This window comes from Lontra canadensis, unplaced genomic scaffold, assembly GCF_010015895.1.
Source record: "Lontra canadensis isolate GAN:19392208 unplaced genomic scaffold, GSC_riverotter_1.0 scaffold105, whole genome shotgun sequence".
Lineage (NCBI taxonomy): Eukaryota > Metazoa > Chordata > Mammalia > Carnivora > Mustelidae > Lontra > Lontra canadensis.
The window spans coordinates 3,238,154-3,256,305 of NW_022631099.1; the positions used below are offsets into that span (position 1 = coordinate 3,238,154).

At 51.3% G+C, this 18,152-nt stretch overlaps 1 protein-coding gene across 6 annotated transcripts in view; it reads right to left on the minus strand.

The window, feature by feature from the left end:
* TOX2 (TOX high mobility group box family member 2) overlaps positions 1–18,152 on the minus strand; it is a 129,085-nt gene that overhangs the window by 84,509 nt on the left and 26,424 nt on the right. Inside the window, exon 1 of one of the 6 annotated variants that reach the window (XM_032838569.1) lies at positions 16,973–17,071. The exons of the other annotated variants lie outside the window; for them this stretch is intronic. The gene's annotated coding sequence lies outside the window, so the exon portion shown is untranslated. Of the gene's footprint in view, positions 1–16,972; positions 17,072–18,152 lie in introns of those variants that run through there. 6 annotated transcript variants of the gene reach the window in all.

The following is an 18,152-nucleotide window of genomic DNA, read 5'->3' on the forward strand; positions in this document are numbered from 1 at the left end:
TTACACATATTGTCCCATCATCAGCCTGGAGCACCCTCCTCTTCCCCTCCTCTACCCACTAAAATCCAACTCTCCCTGGTCTTTTTTTTTTCCTGGCTGTGTTGTACCCTTAGCAGTCTTGCTTTCTTCTGTAGATCTGTGTTCTTGGGCCCAACCTTAAACTTCCATCCTAAGTTGGCTCTGGGTTCGATTCAACTTCTACATGTAATGTGATGTCCTGGGCTACAGCACAGATTCATGAATTAGAGTATTAGTTCCACCAGTAATGGTTGTGAGTGACCTTAATTTAACCTATTATTGTTATTATGTGTTAAACTCTTCTCCCCACATCGGGCTTGGCAACACTCTCCATCAGGACTATGTTTCCTATGTCACTGAGGCTGTCAGTTATGCCTTCAAATCTCTCCCCTCCCCACCCTGTTGACAGTACACCAGTCCTGCCCTTCCCTTTTGTCAGAAAAGGTGAAATATCTCCATCCTGTTCAAAGTCAACCCATTCACCTTGACCCCACCCCCCTCGCGTGTCTTCCCCTCGTTCACTCATACTTTCCAACTGGGTCGAGGATCTAGTTTAAATATGCAGAAGCAAAATGAAGTCAATCCATGTCCTTGTATATCATGTAGTAAAGACCTACAATGTGCCAAGTAACACAGTCACAACCACTGGGAATTTAGAATAAATAAAACTTGTCATAAGGCACAGAAACATAAAAGCAAATGGGTTCTGAGGTTACAGAGGGGGCAACTATTGTTTATGGAACAATATCTCCAGTGCGTATTATGTGCCCAGCTTTGTACTGGCACAAGACGTAATGACTATGACAGTCCCTGCCCTCAAGAAGAACCCAGTTCTATGCAGAAGCTTCAGAGAATAGAATCTTCCCATTCCCCACATTGGAGAAAGCAGGCAGTTCTCTGGCCATAGTCCCGAGATGGGAACGAGTAACTACGAAACTTGTTCGAAGCCCATCCCAAATGGTCAGTGACAGCTCCACATTCACTCAAGCCTCTGAAAATCAAATTGATCAATAATAGTCTAACTCCAGTAGCCACGTGCCCACCTCTAGGACTCAACCAGTCCTAGAGCCTCCTGCTTCTGAAAATCCTCTACCCCGGGACACTGTGCTCCCCACAAATCCTACAAATCTCAGCTGGTGCTTGATTTGGAGAGACTAGCTTTGCAAAGTATAGCAGCGAATTCAGCATTTCAGACGTCAAATAATGGTTTCTTCTTTGACAAATGTGGCAATGGCAGGATAAGGTTACTCCAGGGACATGGACGCAAGGAAGGAAGGCTTCTCAAGAGAGGAATCCTGAAAAGGCAACATGGCAGCTCCGGGATGGAGGGCACACAGGAACTGGCCAGGCAGAGTGGGGAACATGGCATTCAAGGCTGCTGTGAGCTCAGGCCAGTGAGCAGCTACCGTGTACCAGACCTCATCCCTGGGCTGTGCCTGATCATCTCACTGGAACCCTCCCAGAAATGCCAAGGCTGCAGGGCCAGCCCCATTGTAGAGATGAGCAAGGCAAGGCTCAGGGTGGCTGGAGAGCTTGCCCAAATCCACCCAGCCAGTTCTGAACTTGGCCTTGACTCCTGGTACCAAAGCAACAGTTGATTTGTAGAATCTGCTTGCCCCTGCTCCGCTCCTTGCACAGAGACACAGATCAAAGACCAAGGATGCACAGCCCCCAGCGCAGCCAGTGGCAGACACTGAGAGATGCACTTCACAGAGATCTAAAGAGGAAACAATCAAAGCAGCATACACCGCGCCTGCCCACCCCCACGTCGGGCCGTGAGAACACTCCTACTGCGTGGATCAAAATGCGGCTCAAAAGCTAGAGGCAGCGAATGTGGCAGCTGCGCCCTGGGCCCTGCCGAGAGTGCGGTTTTATGTGGCAGTGTCACAGAGAGATGTACATCAGGACCCGGGAGAGGCGGGGGAGGGGCAGAGAGACGCTGCGCAGGTGGAAGGGGCCCTGGGACAGAGCCTCGGGCGCAAGCGCACTTAGAGAAGGATGATGGTTACAAACACCGGCCCTGATGCCAGGCTCCCTAGGTCCAAATCTCAGCCTTGCTTTTCAAGTTGCGTGACGTTTTAACTAAGTTACTCTTTCTCAGTTTCCTCATCTGGAAAATGGATCTATCACTTAGATTGACTAAGTTAACGTACAGAAAGTACTGAGAACATCGCCTGGTACGCACACAGAAAGCACTCAGTAATTGTTAGCTATTACTTATATCAATTATTGAATCCTCAGAACAACCCCAAGAGGTCGCTAGGTCACTCTAACTACCCCTCTCCCATTGGTGAGGAAATTGAGTGGGTCTTTATACAACCCTCTGAGGTCTCACACATGGGAAAGACCCCTGATGCCTATGCCTGCCACATATAATTTGAAATAAAATCTGTAAATTAAAATCTTCATAAGAGTTCAAATGAGAGATTTTTCCCACGATGATGCTTTGTTCCTAAATACCAAATATCAATTTCCCTCCAAAAAAAGCTTTTCTCTTTATTGGTGCACCTCTTTTACCAGCATAATGCACATCCTTATTCTGCCCCCTGAGAAACCCAGCCCTAGGACTGGCCCAGAGTGGTTAAGGGATCTTTCCAAGGCCACACAGCCAGGATGTGGCAGAGCTAAGTCTATAGTCCAGGCTGCTGGTCCCCCAAAGGCCTATACTAGCTTCCCACCCCACCATTTCCAAGCTTTGTAAACCAGAGCAGGTGACCTGACAGCTCTGTGCCTGGGGCCTCATCGGCCAGTAAGGGGGAGCAATGCCTGCCAGGGGAGCCGGGAGCAGGCCTCTCGAGCAAGCCGAGCCCTGTGGCTACTGTAGGACCCTCCTCCCTGCTACCAATAAGAGTTGGTGTGGATGGTGCTGCCTGTTTAAGTCATAAAATACATTGAGAGGGAGTATGAAAAGACAGCGATCACTACAGCTCCTGTGGTGGAGAGCTACCAGGCACCTGCCTCCTCTGGGAGATAGGAGTCATTGTCCCCATTTTACAGATGGGGAAGCAGAACCTTCTCAACTGGTTCCCACCATCCTCCTTCCTGCTCTCCAGGAGGGTGACCCTCAGCCACATGTGGCCCCCGAGCACCTACAACGCAGCTAGTCCAAATTAAGGTGTGTGTGAGTATAAAATACTCACCAGGGCTCAAAGACTCAGAACAACAATGAAAGAATGTGAAATTTAGGGGCGCCTGGGTGGCTCGGTGGGTTAAGCCGCTGCCTTCGGCTCAGGTCATGATCCCAGGGTCCTGGGATCAAGTCTCGCATCGGGCTCTCTGCTCAGCAGGGAGCCTGCTTCCCCCCTCTCTCTGCCTGCCTCTCTGCCTACTATGTGATCTCTGTCAATTAAATAAATAAATAAATCTTTAAAAAAAAAAAAGAATGTGAAATTTATAATGATTACATGCTTAAGTGGTAACATTTTGGATACATGAATTTAACTGAAGTATGTTATTAAAAATTAATTTCACCTGTTTATTCTTTTTACTTTTTTTAATGTGGCTGCTAGAGAATTTAAAGTTACATATGTGGTCCGCATTCCATTTCTACAGGAGAGCACCGGTTGAGATGCAGTCCCTGGGGAAAAGAAGAATTCTCTGTGATAGATATGGGGAAACCAAGGCGCACAGAGGGGGACTGATTTGTTCAAGGCGAGAGGTTGGTGCAGAGACACACCACTCACTGGACACATGTTACTTGAGTTCTAGGTACTGGGATGCAGCAGAGAGCAAAATGTGGAGCCGCTTCCCAACCCAGAGGGGACACTGGGATCATGCAGACCCCTTGTCCACCAGGGCCCCCCACGCAACAGGGTAGCTACACCTGGCCCCAACCCTCGTCTCCCCATAGTGAGCTCTGATCACGCAGCTTGGGCGAGCTCCCGCTCCAACCCAGAGCAGAACCACCTCAAACACCCCTGGTGAGTCCTACACAGGCCATTAGCCAGCTGCAGCTGCCAAGAGGAGCTGACGGGCAGCATAGCCCAGTGGGCAGAGCATGGCGGCCTGGCAGGCCGGTAGCAGCTTACGTACCCTCCAACACTACCGCAGATTTATGGCAAAAATTATCCTCTCTCTCAGCTCCATTTAAAGCCATTTGGAGCTCGCTCCCATCCCCGATTATAAATCTAATTGCACATTCCAAACAGACAAGCGCTCATTAAGCTTTAATTATGCACATGTTGTTTTCAACAAACATTTTCATTTGGCCGCTGTGAGGGGGAATGTTTCCAAGGGGGCTGCAGACGCAGCCTGCGGCTGGAGGGAGCAGGCCGGGAAGTGGGTCAGGGTGTGGTCCAGTGAGACTGTCCAGGAGCAGGGCGAGGACCCCATCAGAGCTGGCGCAGGCTTTGCCGGCCATCCACCGCGCTTCTGCCGCAGGGGATGCCAGCATGTGTGTTCTCCGCTGGTCCCACCTGCATCCCTAGTGTAGCCACAGTCTCATCTCAGCTGGCGCCAATGGGCCTCTCTGGAGTGGGAGGAGGGAGGATAGGGACCTACATTCCCAGCTCTGAGCCATAAGCCCTCCCCCACCAGGAGCTGGTGTCTTCAAAGCCTGCGGCTTGTTCCTGCTCCCGCCGCCCCCACCACCACCACGGCAGCGAAGCAGTCCTTCTCCAGCACAATCTTCCCTTCCCTCATCTGTTCACTCATTTATTCCTGAGCAGAGACCTGGTTCGGCAGGGAGGGGCCAGCGTGGGTCAGGAAAGACAAGGCTCCTGTCTGGTTCTGCCCTGGGCCTTCTCTTCAGGCCCCATCCTTGCCACTAGGGAAAAGTCTTGGAAAAAACTTGAGAACATGCCCTCTGCCAACCCAACTCTCGGGGTGGCCTCCTGTCCCTCACTCAGACTCCCCTCCTGTACCTCCCTTCTCTTCCCTTTCTTTCCATGCTGCCCCCTCCAGGAAGCCCCTGATGAGAGCTGCCCCTCTGCTTGGGGGCACCCCGAAAGCATCTATTGTCTGACTCCTCAGATCACCGTGTCCCACTGTTTCCCCACAGCGCTCTCTCCTCTGGGGGGGAAGCAGAAGAACCTGTTCGCTCTGTGGCCTTCAACAAGACCTTCCTCTCTCCGGACCTCACCTTCCTTTTTGTACATGAAGGGGTTAGATGGATGAGGCTCTCTTGAGTCCTTCAGCCGCTTGGTCAGGGTTGGGTTTTGTTTTTGTTTTTGCTTTTTAAGATTATTTATTTATTTTTAGAGAGTGGGGGGTGTGAGCAGGGGGAGGGGCAGACGGAGAGGGAGAGAGAAACTCAAGCAGACTCTGCGCTGAGTGCAGAGCCTGGTGCAAGGGCTCAATCCCGTGACCCATGAGATCACGTCCTGAGCCAAAACCAAGAATTGGATACTTAACTGACTGAGTCACGCGGGCACCCCCGTTTGGTCAGTTTGAAGTTTTGCTGTTTGTTCCAGAATTAGACCTTCCTCTTCCCACCAGAGGAGGGTCCTGAAATCACCAACCCCCACTTCAAATGTTCTGCCACGACCCTACAGAGCAGGGGGAGTTTGCCGAGCACGTCCATGGTGCACAAACGGTGCACACCCAGAGAGGGGGGATGGGGATGGTGCAGAACCCTCAAGGCTGCTCCTCAAAGAGGTTCTGGAAATGCAAGCAAGTGAGATAGATGTATTTTAAAATGGATGTCAAGATCTAGTCAGCATGTGGTGGCTCCCTGTGGTTTTAGGGCAGAGTCCTGGGAACAGGCTCTGAGAGTGAAGGTGGGAAGTTCACTGGGTGGGGGGCGGGGGTGGGCACTCCAGGAAAGGCAGAAGGCAGAAGGGGCAGAGGGACAAGGTGAGCTGTGATGCAGTCACACTGAAGATGGCAGCCTGTCCACAGGACAGCTCTGGAGCCATGTCCCAGACTAAGGCAAGGAGCCACTGCATTCCCGGCCACGGGACCCAGGCTGCCCTGGGGAAAGGGGCTAACCTTGGGAAAGGCAAGACCCAGGGAGGCTCAGCTGCCAGACAACAGCAGCCAACACTCTGACCAGCTGGCAGGATGAGCGTCTCAGATGAGGAGGGATCCGGGTGACAGGAGAGCACCCACTACCGCTATGATCATTTTTTCATTTCAACTAATTGGCGCAACATTTACACCGTGCTTGCATAACCCAGGCTCTCCTTTAGCTGATCTGTAAATTTTCGTTCATAGAATCTTCTCAATAACTCTGAGGTAAGTTACTACTACTCAGGCTCCCATTTTACAGATGAGGAAACTGAGGTGAAGAGTTTTGCCCAAGGCCACCCAGCTGGCAGGGGGTAGAGTCAGGACTCAAACCCAGAAGCCCATCGGCAGGGTCGAGGTTCTAACGACTCCCCCATGTCTGTGGTCTGACCCTCTACCCTGCAGAGCTTCGGAGCTGTCCAATCCCAGCCGCCTCCCCAGAGACTGGGCTGCGGTCAGTGGTCTAGAGCCTCAGGTTGCTGGGATGGCGAGTATTCATGCTTGACAATTATCTATCCTCCGCAGTTGGATAAACGTCCCAAAACCGATCCTTGCCAAAGACAATTAACCCAGGGCCACATGAGCGAGCGTCGGGTGGGATTGTGGCACGGGGTGGGGGGTGGGGTGAGCAAGTGCCAGAGACAATGAGCAGCAGATGATTTGGGAGATATTTTCTCCCAGCGCTACAAAACAAGCCCTCAATCATGCCACAAAGGGCTTGCATTGTTGGAAGGGAAATATGTCAACGACAGCGTTCATTCGTGGGTCGGTTAAAAAAAAAAGGGTGGCAGGGGGAAGAAAAGAAAAAAAAAATCTTTTGAAATAGCAATTTGACCTAGAAAGGTTTTCTAGGTCACATGAACTTGGCATTTAGGCATCTAACCCCAAAACCTAACACAGACAAAGTACCAAGTTCACTTCCTTCTGTCAGTGCCAGATAACACAGGAAATAATATATGTAAACACTGCTGCTATATTGTTAAGTGCTGCCTTAAAACCAACCTTTGGACTTGGGAGCTGGGGGAACACTGGCTCGCAGAGGCTCTGGAAGCCCGCAGACCTGGGCTCGATAATGCCCGGTGCGGCTGTGTGGCCAAGGCAAGGAACTCGCCCGGGGGATCCTTGGACTGCCCCCGCCCTGGAAATGGGAATGGAACCTGCAGGTTGTGTGCCGCCTCATTGCATGAGGTGGACTCCTGCCCTCCAACCCTCTGTTCTTGTTAATCGAACCTCTATTCCCCAAGTCTGGGCTCCCCCTGAGGACCCTGAACGCAGGGGCTGGGAGACCAATGCGAGAACCTTGGTCCTAACAGACCTTTTCCCCCAGAAAACCGAGAGAGAGAACAGCCTGTGCTCTGAGGCTCAGCACAGGCCAGTGAGTTCTTCCACCACATCTTCACTTCAGAGCCACCCAGGGTAAGAGAAACCGGGAGCCTCGGAGACCTTCTCATTATCCCAGGCGGAAACTGAGGCACGGGCTGTGAGGTGACCCACAGGGATCAGCAACAGCATGCTGAGGGTCACGACCGCCACACTACTAGGTCCCCTGAGCCTGGGTGTCCAAAAGAAGCCAGAGTTAGCCCACTTGCCATCAAAGCTGAAGGTCATGGGGACCAGCCCCCCCTTCCCCAATCTCTGACCTGGGTACCTGCGCTGTACCCAGCCATGTGCCAGGCTCTGAGAACTGGAGACTAATGATCTCCAGGGAAGCCTGGGGTCCAGAGGGAATATGGGCACCAGCACTTGATGACACCAAGGGTGACAAGGCACTAAGGGGAGACAAGCCAGGTGAGAGCAGTTGATGCACATCTGTTAGGTAGAGGGAGCAGAGTGAGCAGAGGGTAAAAAAAACCGGGGTGTGTGTGCACAAGTGTGGTGGGGTGTCTATAAACCATTGAGGGGGGCTACAGTGCAGAGTGGGTGGGAAGAATCAACATGCACTAAAAAAAAGGGGGGGGTTACAGCAATATTCCTAAAAGAAGAGTAATGGTGGGTGCCTAGTTTGGCCGGAGACTAAAATGTTCTGTGTGGCTAACAGCCAGAGGAGTGTGACGGTGACGTCAGAGAAGAACTTAAAATCAGTGCAACGGAAAAGAAAGCGCAGAATTAGACCCGGCTCTGTATGAACACGTACGGTGAAGGAGGACACATAACGATATGCCGGGTACGCGGGACATGCTTTCCATACAGTATTCACTCAAGCCTCTGAGGGAGATAACCCATTTACGGAGGAGAAAATGCATGGTACAATTTCAGCAACTGCTCACAGGTCACACAGCCAGAAAGTGGCAAAGCCAGAATCTTCACTGGGCCAAGTTTCACCCTCATAACAACTATTCTATTTTGTCTCTCCTTTTGGAAACAAAGAGACAAAGACCAATTATTTTTTTTTAAAAAGACAAAAACAGAATGGGGGTGACGGGGTTATCCTATTCCTTTTTAGGAACACTTACCTAGATTCCCAGTGCAAGCCACAGACCAAAACGTACTCTAAACAGATTAAAGAGTTAAATATATAAAGTCATGTTATAGGGAAATAGCAGAAAACAGAACAGAATGTTTATCAGATCTATGGCAGCAGGATAACTTTCTCAGCCCTTGAAGCAATCACAGAGGAAGGGAGATTGACAGATTCAAATATATATGCATTAATATCTTCTGTAGAAGGAAGCATAATAAAACCAAAATGAAAAGGACATCAGACTAAGAAAATATCAGCACCGACTATGAGACAGTTAATATATACGATGTAGAAACATTTCAGTCAAATTAAAGAGACAGCAAGATGCCAATAGACAAAAGGACACAGGACACAAACAGGAAAGTCAGGCAAGAGGCAATCTACCAAGAAACAAATATACAGGGAAAATGTACACTTGATTCGATGACGGGGAGAAATGTACGTGAAACGCACCTACTGTAATGAAAGGGATATTTCATGCCAGTGCTGACAAGGAAAACAGTTTCCAGCCTACTGGAAGGCAATATGGCAGCCACTCCCAAGGCAGACAGCCAGCCGGGAGCAGGGTAGTGGAAAATCCAAGACCCCTGTCTCCTGCCTCAGGACTCACCCACTCACCACTTTGAGGGGGTGCCCCTTTGTCTCCAGTACACCCAGTCTTGCTTAAAACGGTCTTCTGTTCTGAGCTGGAGATGGTACTAGCAGTGGGTGGGACACAGTCTTTGTCCTCCTGAGCTTGTGGTATACTGAGGCGGGCAAGGGTAGGAACTGTAATGCAGATGATAGGCATACTGGGAGCCAGAGTTCATGGGAGCATAGACGGCTGTGTAAAAGACTGCACAGAGGGGCACCTGGGTGGCTCAGTGGGTTAAGCCTCTGCCTTCGGCTCAGGTCATGATCCTAGGGTCCTGGGATCGAGCCCTCTCTGCTCAGCGGGGAGCTTGCTTCCTCCTCTCTCTCTCTGCCTGCCTCTCTGCCTACTTGTGATTGCTGTCTGTCAAATAAATAAATAAAATATATTTAAAAAAAAAAAAAAAAGACTGCACAGAGAGACGGCTTCTCCCGGCAGGAAGAGCATACTTAGCCAGGTGATGAGAGAAGGCACTGGATGGAAGGGAGCGAGCATGGGAACAGCCCCCAGCAAGGCTGGGGGGCTGGAGAGGAGGCCCATGCACCGAGCAGGGAGGCAGGGAGAGCTGAAATGCCAAACAGGACCTCCTCCTGATGGGGCTTCCAGGGCTAGACTCGGCAGCTGAAGCCCTCTGTGGGAGCTGCATTTTAGAAAGCCGGCCTCTGGCCTCAGGACAGAGAAGGGACTGGAAAAGGTAAGACTGAGGCCTGTCCAGGAAGCCAGGCAGAAGCTGCTATGACGATCGGCAGGGTGGGGACCGGGAAGCGGGACTCTGCACAGAGCCTGGACACAGAAGAAACATTTGATGGAGCGATACTAAGTAAACTGGTGCGGCAGAGATTCAAAAAGAGACATTTATGTTGACGGCTGGAAAGGGAAGCGGGGCTGGAGCCAGAAGAAAACCATGGCAGTCCCCAGCGTGCTTCCCAAACTACGGAACCGAGAGTCTCGGAGATGAATGAAAACTGCCAAGAGCAAGGGATCACCCAGGAGTCAGAAAGGGGGTGACTCACGCAGTTCGCAAACCCTAATTTCCTCTCCTTGGTCACACACTTCCTCCTGATTTCTTTTTCTGATGATTCATAAGAAAAAATTTCCCCTTTTCAATTCAAAGCAGAAATGTTTGAGCACCTGAGTTCACCCTGCCCAAGCTATAACCTCTGCCCCCGAGCAAACAAAACCCCACTTAACCCCAAGCAACTAAAAAGACACTGGCTACCAAGAAACCAAGAGGAAACAAGAGGTTTCTGGCACAGTGACAGCTTTCAGAGGCCCCCCAAACCCTCCCACGCCCCAAGAAGGTCTTCCAGCTCTCATACACAGGTTCAAGCCCCAGAGCCAGAACTCACAGGATTTCAGAATTCGGAATTCGTTTGGATTCTGAAGAGGAAGTGATAATCCCACACATCACACAGTACCTTCAGTAGAGGTCTGGAGCAACAGGTGCAGTAAAACACATTCATAATCCCGCAGGGAATTCTATAAATACACACATAAGTGGGTTAAGTAAAAATTATGGAGATATTTGTGTCCGTTCAGACCAGGTTCTGGGACCAAATGAGTTTGCGGCATATTTACAAATCAACGTTTGGTGGCGGAGCTTTTTGGATTTCAGATAAGGGAGTTTAGAGTTGAATCAAGCACGGGGCACACAGGTGACAGATAAGGCCCTTGTTGACAGATTGTCCCTCGGTGTGGCCATTTTACAGATGAGCAAAGCAAGGCTCAGAAAGGTAAAGGAAACTGCTCAAGGTCTCACAGCTCTTAGGCTGAGCTGAGAGTTGAGCCCAGAGCTGACATCTTTCCACATGTATTCATGGATTCTCCAGGCAGTTGAAATGCCAGGCAGAGCATATAGCATTATGGGGAATGTGGGCAGCACTGGGAGTGGGATCAAGATCAGGTGCAGCGGGAATCAAGGAGCACCTCCTTGGGGCAGGGGTGGAGGCCGTGTTTGTCTCCTCACACAGGTCCAGGGGCATGCAGCTATCCAGGCCACACAGGTCCAGAGTTTCCTGCGTCCTCAGCAGACACAGTCCCTGCCCCTACAGACCTCAGAGCCCACGGGAGGAGGCAGGCAACAAACACACAAACATGTCTTACAATCACAATAAATGCCATGAAGCAAACAGGTGAACTACAGAGATAGAAAATGGAAAGACTTGAAAAGATCTCTCTCTCTAGGGTTAAACTGGGGGAGCCTTACAGGAGGAGGACGAGGCCGCCACACAAGAAGCCCAGTGGGCAGAGGGGATTATCAAGTGCAAAGTCCATGGGGTGAGCAAGCAGAAAGCTGTCAATGTCACACGGGGGAGGAGTAATGTGGCTAGAGCACAGAGGAGGAACAAGGTTGAGATTAGAGTGGTCAGCAGAGGCCGAAGCAGGTGAAATCCTGGGGCCATAGTAGGGATTTGGATTTTATCCCAAATGGGAAGCCCTTGGAGAGTACTTGAAAAGGAGTAACATGCTCTGATTTACATTATAAAAGATGACTCAGGCTGTCATAGGGAGAGGATGGACTCTGTGAGGCTCCTTCCCTTGAGTCTCAATTTTCTCATCTACACTATGGGGTCATGAGAAACCTCATAAAAAGCACAGCCAAGGGTGTCTGGCATATAACTGACTTAGAACAAAGACTGGATTTTCCTACCCAATCACAAACCAGGAGAACCCAGTCTAAATCATCCATAAATCATTCCCCTGGTTAAAATCCTTCAAAGGCTCCCACCTCTTTCCCTGGGTTCTGTGGTCCCGCTTGACCTGATTTCTGCCACCTTCTCCAGCCCCATGCCTCAATCATCTCCCACTGGACCTCTCCTCTCCTGCCAGCTGAACCACTCCTAGATGTGCCAAGGTCCATTCCCTAAAGCACAAGGCCTCCTTCCCACTGGCCCTGCTGGCAGTCCCCCACCACCTTCCTATAAGCATTTGATGAGCACCTACCCCAGGCCAACCCTGTCTTGAACATGGAGAGGCTCAAAAAATGGCTGAGGGCATCTGTGTGAGCACACGTGTGAGTGTGTGAGTGAGTGGATGTGCACATAAAACAAGAATCCAAACACATCCAGCCTGACCCTCTTCTGATTGCTGGACTAGTTCTTATCCCCTCACTCATACATTAATTTCCTGAAAGACTATTTATTACCTCCTTGGGGGCGCCAGGCACTATTCTGGGACCCAAGATCCTTAGAGCCTGCCTCTTGCTTTGAAGACAGAAAACAAACATTCAGCCTGGTAAGTAAGTCACTTACACAGTATGTGAGAATGTTGTAAGAATTACGGAAAGGAGGAAAAAGTGAGCAGGTGAGATGAATCAGGAATACCAGGGTGGAGTGTATGCGAAATTAAACAGGGTAGTCAAGGCAGGCCTCACTGAGAAAGGAGCGGTTGGGCAAACTGGAAAGAGGGAAGAGACTAAGCCAGGCAAGTATGGGGGATGGGTGGAGAAACAGCCCGTGCAAAGGCCCGAAGGTCGGGCTGTGCAGGTGAAGACCCGTAGGGCGGGCAGATCGAGCAAGGGGGTTGTGGGGGGCGGGGTGGAGAGAAACCAGAGAAGCGACAGAGGATGGAGTGTACCCCACAGATGGCACTGAGATTACTCCTCCCCAGAGAGAGGAAGCCAGCCTTTTTTCCACAGCCTTATCTGATGGCTGTGGTCAGAGGAGCCAGTAAGGGCAGGCGTGAGTGCTGCAACAGCTCGACACATCCGAGCCTCCGTGGGGCCTCAGAGCGGCTGACATCCGCTCGGCCTGAGGCTTCTTCCTGTGGCTTCTGCAATGCAGGTTGCCTCAATGGGTGCTATTTTTGCTTGTGTTTGAGGTTCTGTGCAGGGCTCCTCTGTGCACGGCACTGGGGGCCGCTGGGCCTGGCCCCTCTTTGGGTTTGCTCTGCTCAGCCATTTAAATTCCAAGTGTCTTTGGGGATATTTACTGTCTAGCAGGTGGGCAAGAAGAGGAAATCTGTTATGTGTGTTCCCTTGTCTGTCCTCAAGACCCTCCAACATCAGAGAGGTTAGATGGTTTACCCGGGGTGACCCAGCCAAATCAAACCACAGGCTGAGGATTCTAAGGTCAGAAAGCCCTTAATGAGTAAGGAGTTATTGGCTTTGGTGCCTAAACTGATGTTTCCCAAGCAGCTGCTCTGTGATATCTGTCCTTCCAGAGAGCATGAGCGTAAAGGTGCATCACACCCAGCGTCCATCCCCTCAGAGCATCACAGCACTGATGGGGAGGATTGCGGTGGGGCGGATGCAGGGAAGGGTCCCTGGCCCAGACCGCTGGGGGTGGGAGGAGTCAGCAATCAGAGCAAGCCTCTGGAAAGCAGTGAGGCCACAGCTCTGTCTGCGAGAATGAGCAGGAGTTCAAGGGGTAAAGGAAACATTCTGGACAAAAAGGTCTGCATGTATAAAATCCAGAAGCACCACAGGTGGTTAGTGGTGGGGGGCGTTCAGAAAGTGGTGATTCTGCCTAGGAGGGAGGAGGCAGAAGCTAGCTTGCTGACTGCAAAAAATGAGATCAGACAGGTGCCCCAGCCCCCCAGGTGGCCACATTAAGGGTATCAGAACAGATCCAACAGGTTACAAGCAGCCATCCAACAAAAGGCTTTTCAGCAGGGGAGTGGTTCACAGAGATCCTGCTAGCTGTGTGCAGAGAGCAAACTCTACGAGGGAGGTGGAGACAGGGAGGCCTGAGCGGGAGGCTCCTGGATTGCCCAAGCAATCAGGCAGGTAGTAGTGACGTGGGGAGGGGGTGCTGTACCCTGCAGGTGCCGCCGTCGGGGAGTGAGGCCGAGAGAAGGGCCGGAGATGATGTAAGCCGAGGACTGGGCAGTCCCAGTGTTTACCAAGATGGGCATGACAAGGGAGAGCGTGTTTGGGGGGTGGGAGCCAATGAATCAAGACAGGGACCATTTAGAGTCACCGTCTCCTTCAGATGAGCCCTCTGGGGCAAGGATGTGCAAACCAAAGTGGCTTTTCTATGACATTCCCCCATTCATAAGAGGCTGCTGCCCCCATGGCTTCAGTTGTTCTGCCCAGCAAGTAAGACCCAGAGAGAAGGAGTACGTAGCCTAAAGTCTCAGCCAGAAATCAAGAGAGGGAAGCCTGCAAATCTAGGCCCACCTGATTCCTGTATCAACGGCCATTTCGACAGATACCCAAAAGCAGGAGGCCCCCACACCCTCCCTGGAAAATGTCCCCCCAGGGCCTGGGAGAAGCTGGAGAAATCTCTTCCCATCTACGGTATTTCAGGGCTTCCTTTGTGATCCACACATGTGAGTACTGGCCAGGCCCCCTGGCTGGACAAAGATGGTGACTCCCGGACAGCCCTTGGACCCCCTGAGGCAATCACAGCAGGGGCCACAGAGGGAGCCCCAACTGTACTCCAGTTGCCTCCTCAGGAAACCTTGCATCCCTGCCTCTGCTCCCCGCTTTGTTAATTACTGGTTTGCGAACGCAGGAGGCAGCAGGAGGGAGAGAGTCATCACGGGTGCCACTAATCACAGAAGGGAAATTAATTCCAAAGCTGAAGCTCACCGTCCACCGAAGGTCCCACATACAGCCCTGATTTCCAACGTGGAATGAAGAGTAGGGGTTAGTAGGACCAGACTCAACTATTTTTCTAAGCGAATCAGAGACTTAAAGAAGGCAAAGAAACTTACCCACGATCACAAAGCAATTACACGCAAGGATATAAACATATAACTCTGGCTTCCCATTCCCTGGGCACCTTCATCCTCTCCATAAATATTCATTAGGTGTCTGCTGCGTGTCAGACTCTATGAGCCAGCAGATACCCTGGGCCCCGGTCAAGGGCTCCCAGGATCCTTCCCCCAGAGGGGAAAGTATTTTTATTCACTGAGCACCACACAGTGCTTTAGATATCCAGTCCCATTTAATTCTAATAATTTGCCATTTTATAGGTAAGGAAACTGGCTCAGAGAGGTAAACTGACCTGCCAGAGACCACACAGCAAACACAAGGCAGAACCGGGACTCTAAATCTGGGTTCAGCTCCTGTTCTCTAGGTCCAGGGGGATTCAGGGACAGCGATACTCCAGCCACATCCTCCCTTCTTGGACCACTCCTACCGTCCTTCCAAAGCATTTCTCTGATCCTGGGCTCTCAGCTTGCCCTGGCTTACTGATTGGCTGCTGTCCCGAGACCCCACCAATACAATGCTAGTATTCAGAAAACTCTTCAAGAAGCGTTAAAAATAAGAGTCAGTTCTGTTTCAAGACAGCCAATAAGTCCCTGTAATTAACTCCTCTCCCAGTCAGGAGTCCATGGATATAATCAGAGACGTAGAGAAATTGGTACTAGACAGGGCTGTGTAGCAGAATGCGGCTGTGAATCCAAGCTCCCTAAGAAGGGAACCAGAACACAGTCTAGCTATCAGCGCAAGGGGGAGAGTTCCCCAGTCCTATGCCCACACGGGCACGTCTGTGCACGCGCACACATGTAGACGCACACACACAGTGTTAGCCATGAAGTTCTCTAAAGTAGAGCTAAGGGTCTGGAGCATTTGTTGATTCACTCACTCAACATTTATGGAGGTCCTACCGCATATAAGGCAAAGTACTAGGCAGCGTGTGTGTGCGCGCACATACACAATCACTGCAACGCAGGGAAGGAAGTGTCAGTGTCCCCATTTTATGGATAAGGAGACTGACACTCGCAAGGCTCAAGAAACTTGCCTTATGTCGCAGACTGTATTTGTAGCAGAGCTGAGCACCTAACCCAGCCTCTGGAACACAGGAGGCTCTCCGTGGCCATTTCCTCAGCGGCTGGTTGGCTCCAAAGCCTTCCCCAGCAGACGGAGGGCTCGTGGCCTCTTGCCTTTGATCCAGCATGCAGAAAGTGGAGATCACGCAGGGGCCACAGAAGCTCCTGTTTCTTGGTCTCTCTTAGGTCACCTGGGACATTTCCAGCAAGGGAAAGCAGGCATTTGAGGGTGGTTTCCGTTTCTGGGACACAGGTGCACAAAGCCAGTTTTTCAACAATGACCGTGCTGAATCAGAGCACCAGATGAGATCAGGCCTCCTGCTCAGCGGGGTGCAGCCCCCCCGTCACTTGCAACCAGCCCCACCCCCAACTCAGCCAACTCCCTCCACAAAGACCATCTCCCCAGCGACAGCTAGAAAATGCCATCAATGTTCGGTTTCTGCACTCAGAATCTCTGTCACCTGTTATGTGTGTATGTGTTTGCCCTTCAATCTGTGACAATGTCCTCCTTCATCTTTGGCTGGCCTTGTTTTTACAACAGGAGGGCAACTGAAGATCCCAGCTGGGTATTTTTCCAAGATTCTTAATGGACAAAAGGAAAAGGTGGTCCTTGCAAATTTGGGGAGGAAGTTTCATTGACTCCACAAACTCCAAAATCCAATGGAAGGAGGCAGCTCCAACTTTGTTCCTGACAGCCCCTGCTACTCCTCCTCCCTCCTCCCTGCCTTGAAAAGCCCTTCCTGCTCCTCATCCTAGGTATCTTCTGGGCTCTTGCCATACCCTGTGCTACCCCATCCTTGTTTCTGGTCTGAATTGGCCAAACCCTCCCAACCACACGTGGCCAGGCCCACTGCAGGGGGTGCTGGATGGATGGATGGATGGATGGATGGATGGATGGATAAATGCTTCCGGAATAAGCTGGGCACCTATGATGCTCAGGGTGCCAAGACCTGCCCCTCCAGTGGCCAATCCCAGCCACTTTCAAAATTCCTTTTCAAGAAGGAGCTGCCAACCACAGGCCTCCTGGACCCTCCAGGACATCTTCATTCCACAAGGTGACAAGCACCAGTCCAGGTCCCAGCCTGCCACCACCCCCCCCAACCAGGCACCGTCTATCTGCACCCCGCAGCGACGGCCTGACCACCTCCACCGCAGGAGGTGGTGGCACCCGCTGCTTACCTTCTGCTGAAACACACCTGCAATGCACCAGCGTCTTGCAAGTAGAAGGAGCCCGAGTCTCATTCCACAGAAGCCCTGGCAGCGAGAGAACGCGCCCGCGACAGCCTCTGTGCAATTCTGCTGCATAATCAGCAGAGAAAGAGAAAAAATGCCAGAAATAGCAAGCTTTATAAGCCCTCCTGACAAGTCTTGGTCCTCTATTGGCTGGAGGCCTAGCACCCCCGCCCCCCATCCCATTCCTATAAGGTGAGATGGAAAAACCTGTTATTTAACCTCTTTTATCAAAATCCATCTCCTATCCCAATCTGGGCCTGAGTGCTCGGAGCTCCTGGCAGCGGTGTCCACACCAGGTCTCGCAGAGCAGAAGGGGAGGCAGCCTTCCCCTCTCACGCACACTGCCTTGGGAGCAGGTATTGAGCTGGAAAGGCTTCTGGAAGGCAGCCTGCCAGCACCTGTCAACATGGGAAAGTTGCATGCCATTTCATCTGGCAATCAGACTCCTGAGCATCCGTCCTGCAGACATCCCCGTTCTGGTGTGCACGGTGCATGCCCACAGATGTTGCTCATTACAGACAAGAACGAGGGCCACGCTCAATGTCTAGGGGTAAACAGATTAAAATGTAGCCATTCTGTGGAATATGGTGGAATGAGGAAGGCCTGCAGGTGCTGACTTGGGAATGGTTGGGAGAAAAAGTCAAGGATGTGATCCCATTTTTATAAAAACAGTAAACTCTGTGTGTGTGTGTGTGTGTGTGTGTGTGTGTGTGTGTGTGTGTTTGGATGGGCACTGTCAAAGATGCAAACTGTGAATGGTGGTCACCTTGCAGAGTAGGAGAAGGGGGTATTTTCATTTGCTACCTTTCTCTGTCTTCTTTTCTTTTCTTCTTTTTTTCTCTTCCACAAGCATGTATGACTTTGGGAATTTAAAACAAAAACATAAAAGTCTCCCTGGTTCCTTCCACTCCTCTGACACCAGCAGACCAAGGGCCAAGGTCACCCACGCCAAGGCTGGGTCAGGTTGGGACAGGGCTGGCCGGAGGCACTATAGATCCCCCTGCAGTCCCGGTGGCTTTCACACAGGTGCAGTTTAACTTAGGGCTCCCTGAAGAATGTGGACGCTGGAATAAGACAGAACTGGGTTCAAATCCTGCCTGTGCCTGCTGGAACGGTTACCTTCTCTGAGCCTTAGTTTCTTCA